Here is an 8,970-nt window from a genome sequence, read left to right as displayed (position 1 = left end):
AGGCTGTGTTTTTCATCTCCAAAATGAGAGCTGTTGTGGGGAATAAGTTTTTGAAAAAGTACATCTAACAGGGGATCAAAAATGATAGTGATATTATTGCAGTGATAGTCATTACTGTTATTTATTCAGTTAATTTACAGCCCTTACTTCCAGCAGCACGTTAAAGATATGGCCAGGGCCGGGCGCGGTGGCTCAGGTCCGTAATCCCAGGACTTTGGGAGGCCAAGGTGGGCGGATCACAAGGTCAGGAGTTCGAGAATCTGGCAATTCTTCAGACTTAGAAGCAGCCAGCTCGATGACACAGTCTTGTGTGGGCTCTCCCTCCGTCCCTCCCTCGCTTCCCTCATTTCTCATCCTGGCCCTGAGACTGTGCACCTTCGCGTAGCCCTGCCATGAGAACTTCATCTCAGGCTTTGCTTTCTGGGGTAACTGAGGCTAAACACTGAGTGGCCCTAAAAGAGGATTGGGATTTGGAAGTTAGATTATTCACCAGAGAACAGACTTTGCTGATGATCAGGCCCAGGTTGTAATTGTTGAAAAAAAGAGAGGATGCGTAGTCTTATCTCATCTCCAAGTCAAAGTCAACACCCTGATAAATAAGAGTCAAATCCTGAGATGTGAACTGGGGACATTTGAGTGGTTAACCCTGAGAAGCTTGCACCTTCAGACCCCTCAATACCCCTGCTCTCCAGAGGAGGCTGGATCTTGACCTCAGCACAGGCAGGAGCCCTGCAAGATGCCACTTGTCCTACTGGAGATGGACCCCTCCACTCTGTTTCTAGGTAAATAACCAGTCAGGTCTCCACACAGCCTGAGCAAGAAAGTAGACCCTGCTACAGGAGAAAATACCACACTGGCCAAAGGGTTCGCTAGCCCTGGCTACTGTGTGTGGGAGGAACCAGGGAGTCATGTGTGGGAGTCAATGTTGAAGCTGTTGGACTAGGGGTGGGGTGGAATATAAGCCTGGCCCTGGGGAGTTTTTCCCGTTTGAGGGCCTTTACCCACAACTCAAGATCCAGTGCTATAGCAAGAGATCCCACAGCTAGTCCTAACAGGTGGTCAGGATTGAACTTGGCCTAGAGTAAAGTGAGGAGGATAGTGCCAGAACTTTCTCAACATAGTATTGAGGAAGAGGTCAGAAGGCTTAAAGAGGTAGTGTAACTGGAAAGGGGTCCTGATCCAGACCCCAGGAGAGGGTTCTTGGACCTTGCATAAGAAAGAGTTCGAGACGAGTCCACAGAGTAAAGTGAAAGCAATTTTATTAAAGAAGAAACAGAAAAATGGCTACTCCATAGAGCAGCGACATGGGCTGCTTAACTGAGTATTCTTATGGTTATTTCTTGATTCCATGCTAAACAGGGGGTGGATTATTTGTGAGGTTTCCAGGAAAGGGGCAGGGATTTCCCAGAACTGATGGATCCCCCCCCACTTTTAGACCATATAGAGTAACTTCCTGACGTTGCCATGGCGTTTGTAAACTGTCATGGCCCTGGTGGGAGTGTCTCTTAGCATGTTAATGTATTATATTGTGTATAATGAGCAGTGAGGATGGCCAGAGGTCGCTTTCATCACCATCTTGGTTTTGGTGGGTTTTGGCCGGCTTCTTTACCACATCCTGTTTTATGAGCAGGGTCTTTATGACCTGTAACTTGTCCTGCCGATCTCCTGTCTCATCCTGTGACTAAGAATGCAGCCTAGCAGTTCTCAGCCTCATTTTACCATGGAGTCGCTCTGATTCCAATGCCTCTGACAGCAGGAATGTTGGAATTGAATTACTAAGCAAGACCTGAGAAGCCATTGGAGGACACAGCCTTCATTAGGACACTGGCGTCTGTGACAGGCTGGGTGGTGGTAATTGTCTGTTGGCCAGTGTGGACTGGGGAGATGCTACTACTGTGAGATATGACAAGGTTTCTCTTCAAACAGGCTGCTCTGCTTCTTATTCTCTAATTCCAAGTACCACCCCCCCTTCTCCTTTTCCTTCTTTCTGATTTTACTACATGCCCAGGCATGCTACAGCCCCAGCTCACATTCCTTTCCTTATTTAAAAATGGACTGGGGCCGGGCGCGGTGGCTTACACCTGTAATCCCAGCACTTTGGGAGGCCAAGGCGGGCAGATCACGAGGTCAGGAGATCGAGACCATCCTGGCTAACACGGTGAAACCCCGTCTCTAATAAAAATGCAAAAAAATTAGCCAGGCGTGGTTGTGGGTGCCTGCATCCTGGCAGCTCGGGAGGGTGAGGCAGGAGAATGGCGTGAACCCGGGAGGTGGAGGTTGCAGTGAGCCGAGATCGTGCCACTGCACTCCAGCCTGGGCGACAGAGCGAGACTCCGTCTCAAAAAAAAAAAAAAAAAAAAAAATTAGCTGGGATGTGGTGGTGCATGCCTGTAATACCAGCTACTCAGGAGGCTGAGGCACAAGAATCGCTTGAACCCAGGAGGCGGAGGTTGCAGTGAGCCAAGATCTTGACACTGCACTCCAGCCTGGTGACAGAGTGAGACTCTGTCTCAAAAAAAAAAAAAAAGAAAAAAGAAAGAAAGAGCACAGAGTCACAGGTATTTGCAATAGGAAGCTGTCAGTTTAGAGTGCAGGGAAATAGAAAGTATATTTTACACTTACAGCACATCTTTGTTTGATTAGCCACATTTAAAATACTGAATAGCAACATGTGGCTATTTAGTATTCACTAAAATCTTGGACAGTGCAAGTCTAAAGAATCCTTGATCCATCCGGCATGGTGACTCATGCCTTTAATCCCAGCACTTTGGGAGGCCAAGGCAGATGGATCACTTGAGGTCAGGAGTTCGAGACCAGCCTGGCCAACATGGTGAAACCTCGTCTCTACTAATAATACAAAAAAAATTAGCCAGGCATGGTCGCGCATGCCTGTGATCCCAGGTACTTGGGAAGCTGAGGCAGGAGAATAGCTTGAATCCAGGAGGCACTGCAGTGAGCCGAGATCATGCCACGCCACTACTGCACTCCAGCCTGGGCAACAGAGTGAGACTGTCTCAAAAAAAAAAAAAAAAAAATGCTGGGCATGGTGGCTCACGCCTGTAATCCCAGCACTTTGGGAGGCCAAGGGGGGTGGATCACCTGGGTTCCAGAGTTCGAGACCAGCCTGGCCAACATGGTGAAACCCCATCTCTACTAAAAATACAAAAACTAGCTGGGCGTGGTGGTGGGCACCTGAAATCTCAGCTACCCAGCAGGCCGAGGCAGGAGAATTGCTTGAACCCAGGAGGCAGAGGTTGCAGTGAGCCAAGATTGCGCCTCTGCACTCCAGCCTGGGTGGCAGAGCAAGACTCCATCTCAAAAAAAAAAAAAAAAAAAAAGAATACTTGATTTTCTGGACATTCTGTGGAACATCATACGGAGACACTATATTGACGACATCATGCTGATTGTAAGCAAGAAATGGCAAGTGTTCCAGAAACACAGGCAAGACACATACATGCCAGAAGGTGAGATATAAACTCTACTAAGATTCAGTGGCCTGCCACACTGGTGACATTTTAAAACCTGCTAAATGTTTGTGTAGAAAAGGATTTAACCTTGCCCAAAGAGGGATCTGGCCTTTGTCCCCAGCTACTGGGAGGTAATCTCTTTAAACTCTTGAAATATCATTCCTGATAGAAGTATTTTTGTTTTGACTAGGGGCCTTGGGCCTGCCAGATAGCAACAATGTGATCTGGGTGGGGGGCTTCGGGTCAGGTGGCATCAGTGTGACCTCCTGAGTGGCTAGAGACTGGAATCAACCACATGGGCAGTCAACCCAGCTCACATGATAGAATCCCAATAAAGACTTTGGACACAAGGGCTTGGGTAAGCTTTCCTGGTTGGCAATGCTCTATACTGGGAAACTAACCCCATCCTGATCCCATAGGGAGAGGACAACTGGATATTCTCATTTGGTACCTCCCTGGGCTTTGCCCTATGCATTTTTCCCTTGGCTGATTATTATTATTATCATGAGATGGAATCTCGCTTTGTCGCCCAGGCTGGAGTGCAGTGGAATGATCTCGGCTCACTGCAACCTCCGCCTCCCCGGTTCAATCGATTTTCCTGTCTCGGCCTCCCGAGTAGCTGGGACTACAGACGCATACCACCATACCCGGCTAATTTTTTGTATTTTTAGTAGAGACGGAGTTTCACGTTAGCCAGGATGGTCTCAATCTCCTGACCTCATGATCCGCCTGCCTCGGCCTCTCAAAGTGCTAGGAATTCATGTGTGAGCCACTGCGCCCAGCCCCCTTGGCTGATTATTAAAGTGTATCCTTGAGCTGTAGTAAATTATAACCGTGAATATAACAGCTTTCAGTGAGTTTTGTGAGCACTTCTAGCAAATTATCAAACCTAAGGATAGCCTTGGGGACCCCTGAACTTGCAATTGGTGTCAGAAGTAAGGGTGCTCATGTGTGTACCATGCCCTCTAATTTTGTAGTTGATTAACTTTCACAACTTTATTATTACTGCTTACACTCAATGTTTATTCACATTTGTCCACATACCACTTATTCTAGTGCCTTGCATCAAAGACTTTCTATCTCATGTACTTTATTCTGTTTGAAGTAAATCCTTTAGGATATTCTTTTTTTTTTTAATTTTGCACATACATACTTTTATTTTTTATTTATTTTTAATTTTGTTATTTTTGTGGGTACATAGTAGGTATATGTATTTATGGAGTACATAAGATGTTTTGATACAGGCATGCAATGTGAAATAAGCACATCATGGAGAATGGGGTATCCATCCTCTCAAGCATTTATCCTTCAAGTTACAAACAATCCAATTACACTCTTTATTTTAAAATGTACAATTAATTTTTTATTGACTAGAGTCACTCTGTTGTGCTATCAAATATAATTTTTTTTTTTTTGAGACAGAGTCTCTCTCTGTGGCCCAGGCTGAAGCGCAGTGGTACAAGCTCGGCTCACTCCAATCTCTGCCTCCCTGGTTCAAGCGAATCTCCTGCCTCAGCCTTCCATGTAGCTGGGATTACAGGCACGCACCACCACGCCCAGCTAGTTTTTATATTTTTTTAGTAGAGATGGGTTTTCGCCATGTTGGCCAGGCTGGTCTTGAACTCCTGGCCTCAAGTGATCTGATCACCTCAGCCTCCCAAAGTGCTAGGATTACAGGCATGAGCCACCACACCTAGCCAAAATAGAATATTCTTTAGTGAGGTCTGCTGGTGAAGGTTTTTTTTTTTTTTTTTTTTTGAGACTGAGTCTCGCTGTTGTCAGCTTGGGCTAGAGTGCAATAGCGTGATCTCAGCTCACTGCAACCTCCACCTCCTGGATTCCAGCAATTCTCCTGCCTCAGCCTCCCAAGTAACTGAGAGATTACAGGCACCCACCATCACACCCGGCTAATTTTTGTATTTTTAGTAGAGATGGGGGTTCACTATGTTGGCCAGGCTGGTCTCGAACTCCTGACCTCAGGTGATCCACCCAACTTGGCCTCCCAAAGTGCTAGCATTACAAGCATGAGCCACCACGCCCAGCCAATTTTTTCCATTTGTGTCTGAAAATCTTATTTTGTGTCATCTTTAAAATATATTTTTGATGGCTATAAAATTGTTGGTTGATAGTTATTATCATTATTATTATTATTTTGAGACAGGGTCTCACTCTGTTGCCTATGCTGGGGTGCAGTAATGTGATCTCAGTTCACTGCAGACTTGACCTCCTAGGGCTCAGGTGATCCTCCCACCTCAGCCTCCCTAGTAGCTGGGACTACAGATGCATGACACCATGCCCAACTAATTTTTCTATTTTTTGTAGAGATGAGCCCTCACCACGTTTCCCAGGCTGGTCTCTAACTCCTGATCTCTAGCAATCCACCCACCTCGGCCTTACAAAGTGCTGGGCCATGCCCAGCCAGTAGTTACTTTTTATAGCATATTGAATATTTAATATGAATCTTCTGGCATCCATTGTAACTGTTAAAAAAATCAGCTGTTTACTTGGCACTCTTTTTTTTTTTTTTTTTTTTGAGACAGAGTCTGGTTCTGTTGCCCAGGCTGGAGTGCAGTGGCGCGATCTCGGCTCACTGCAAGCTCCGCCTCCCGGGTTCACGCCATTCTCCTGCCTCAGCCTCCCGGGGAGCTGGGACTAAAGGCACCCGCCACCATGCCTGGCTAATTTTTTTGTATTTTTCGTAGAGATGGGGTTTCACCACGTTAGCCAGAATGGTCTCGATCTCCTGACCTCGTGATCTGCCTGCCTCGGCCTCCCAAAGTGCTGGGATTACAGGTGTAAGCCACCGCGCCCAGCCTCTTTTTTTTTTTTTTTTTTTTTTTTTCTTTTTAGAGGGAGTCTTACTCTGTCATCTAGGCTGGTGTGCAGTGGCGCGATCTCAGCTCAGTGCAACTTCCGCCTCCTGCCTCAGCCTCCCAAGTAGCTGGGATTACAGGTGTGTACCATCATTTCCAGCTAACTTTTGTATTTTCAGCAGAGACGGGGGTTTCACCATGTTGGACAGGCTGGTCTCGAACTCCTGACCTCAAGTGATCTGCCCGCCCCAGCCTCCCAAAGATTACAGGCATGAGCCACTGCACCCGGCCAAGCAGCACTCCTTTGAAGGTAATCTGCTTCCCCTACCCCTAGCAATTTTCAACCATTTTTCTTCATTTTTATTTCCTGAAGTTTTGTTATTAATAATCTGTGTGCAGATTTCTTTGTATTTCTTTGGTTTGCAGTTCATAGTGATTCTTGAATTAGTGTGTTGGTTTCTGTTATCACCACAGGAAAATTGTCAGCCATTAGCTTTTCAAATATTTCCTTGCTAAATTCTCTCTTCTCCCCTTTTGGTACAATTGATTTGATTAAAACTAAAACCAGGGCCAGGTGCCGTGGCTCACGCCTGTAATCCCAACACTTTGAGAGGCTGAGGCAGGTGGATCACCTAAGCTTAGGAGTTCAAGACCAGCCTGGCCAATATGGTGAAACCCCGTCTCTACTAAAAATACAAAAATTAGCTAGGCATGGTGGCACACATCTGTAGTCCCAGCTACTCAGGAGGCTGAGGCGGGAGAATTGCTTGAATCCAGGAAGTGGAGGTTGCAGTGAGCTGAGATCCCACCACTGCAGTCTGGCCTGGGCGACACAGTGAGATGAGAATCTGTCTCGAAAAAAAAGGTTATGAATGTTTGATAAACTATATTTGTTAGAATGTTTGTTGTAGAATACTATTCATTGATTTTTAAACAATGTTAGATTAAACCATTCACTGGATTTGTGATAATTAACTTACTGATATTACCTCACTGATTTGTTGTAATTAATACAACTGTTATAAAAAGACTGTGATGAGGCCAGGCACGGTGGCTCATGCCTGTAATCCCAGCACTTTGGGAGGCTGAGGCAGGCGGATCACCTGAAGTCAGGAGTTCAAGACCGGCCTGACCAACATGGTGAAACCCCATCTTTACTAAAAATACAAAATTAGCCAGGCGTGGTGGTGCATGCCTGTAGTCCTAGCTCTTCAGGAGGCTGTGGCAGGAGATTCACTTGAAACCGGGAGGTGGAGGTTGCGGTGAGCCGAGATCGCGCCATTGCACTCCAGCCTGGGCAACAAGAGCAAAACTCCGTCTAAAAAAAAAAAGAAAAAAAAAAACCCAAAACAAAACAAGACTGTGACGATTCCCAAAAATTAGGAGCATAATTAAAGGAACTCCTGATAAAAATTAATTTTATCTTACATGTAAACTAAAATGACTTTATGAAGTTAATTCAGAAACACAATGCAGGGTATTAGTTTGCCACAGCTGCGTATTCAGCTTAATGTAATATTCTTGTTATTTTTAAATTCTTCTTTTAACTTTACTCATATGTGGATCATCAAATTTCAAAAGATTAAATGACAATACTCTTAGCAGCAAGCTTCCCTAAGTATATAAACATTTTAATGGGTGATGATTCAGAACGTACCCGAAGAATATGTACTGCCAGATATCATTCATCCCCATATACCTGGCCGACAGACATCCCATTTTGGGACACTGGATAAATGGGTGGGTGGAGAGAAAGATAGGAGAAAGTGGTATAAGCAAATGGCTTTGGAGTCTGATTGACAGCGATTGAAATCCTGTCTCTACCTCTTACCAGCCTCATGATCCTACATAAGTTACCCTGATCCTCAGGGCCACATCTGTAAATTTGGGGTTGTGATGGCAGCCATCTCACAGGGTATCTTTTCGGGGAAGGGCAGGAATTATGGATTAAGTGAGCTAGTAATTGTAAAGCACTTAATACAAGGAGGGCGCATAATAAGTACTTCATGAATAATGACGGCCATTATCATGACTGAGGTGTATGCAGCTGTCGGGGAACACAGCGACTTCAGAATTTCTGGTAGGCGGGGCTCAAAGGCAGCAAATCACACTGGAAGTCGAGGTGAGGCACTGCTTCTGCACTGACTGCTTAGCTGGAGAGAATGAGGAAGGTTTAGAGGAGATTTACAGGAACTTAGAGTCCTCTGCCTCCAACTCTGTGGGATCTGCTCCCGTGCCAGAGACATTCAGGGGATTTCTCACACTCTCCCCTCCCCTGCGTCCGTCCCGCCCCATCCAACTAACCACACAACACATACAAAATAGCCCTTGAGAGGTTCTGCACGCTGGAAGGGAATGAGAGAAGGGCGCTGCTCTTTCTTGCTGATGCCCTGTACTTGGGCCCCTGTTAGACACAGCCACGTGTCCCCTCAGCCTGCAGAGAAATCCCACGTAGACCGCGCCCGGGTCCTTGGCTTCAGCCAATCTCACTTTGGTGGGGATGGGATGCACGATCCAAGGTTTTATTGGCTACAGACAGCGGGGTGTGGTCCGCCCAGAACACAGATTGGCTTCCGAGGGCATCTCGGATCCCTGGTGGGGCGCCGCTCAGACTCCCGGTGCAGGCCCGGCGGAGGCCAGGAGGAAGCGGCCAGACCGCGTCCATTCGACCCCAGCTCACTCCGGAC

The sequence above is a fragment of the Nomascus leucogenys genome, chromosome 14 (assembly GCF_006542625.1).
Source record: "Nomascus leucogenys isolate Asia chromosome 14, Asia_NLE_v1, whole genome shotgun sequence".
Taxonomy (NCBI): domain Eukaryota; kingdom Metazoa; phylum Chordata; class Mammalia; order Primates; family Hylobatidae; genus Nomascus; species Nomascus leucogenys.
The sequence above is the reverse complement of the archived record's forward strand: the minus strand, read 5'-3'. Positions refer to the sequence as shown.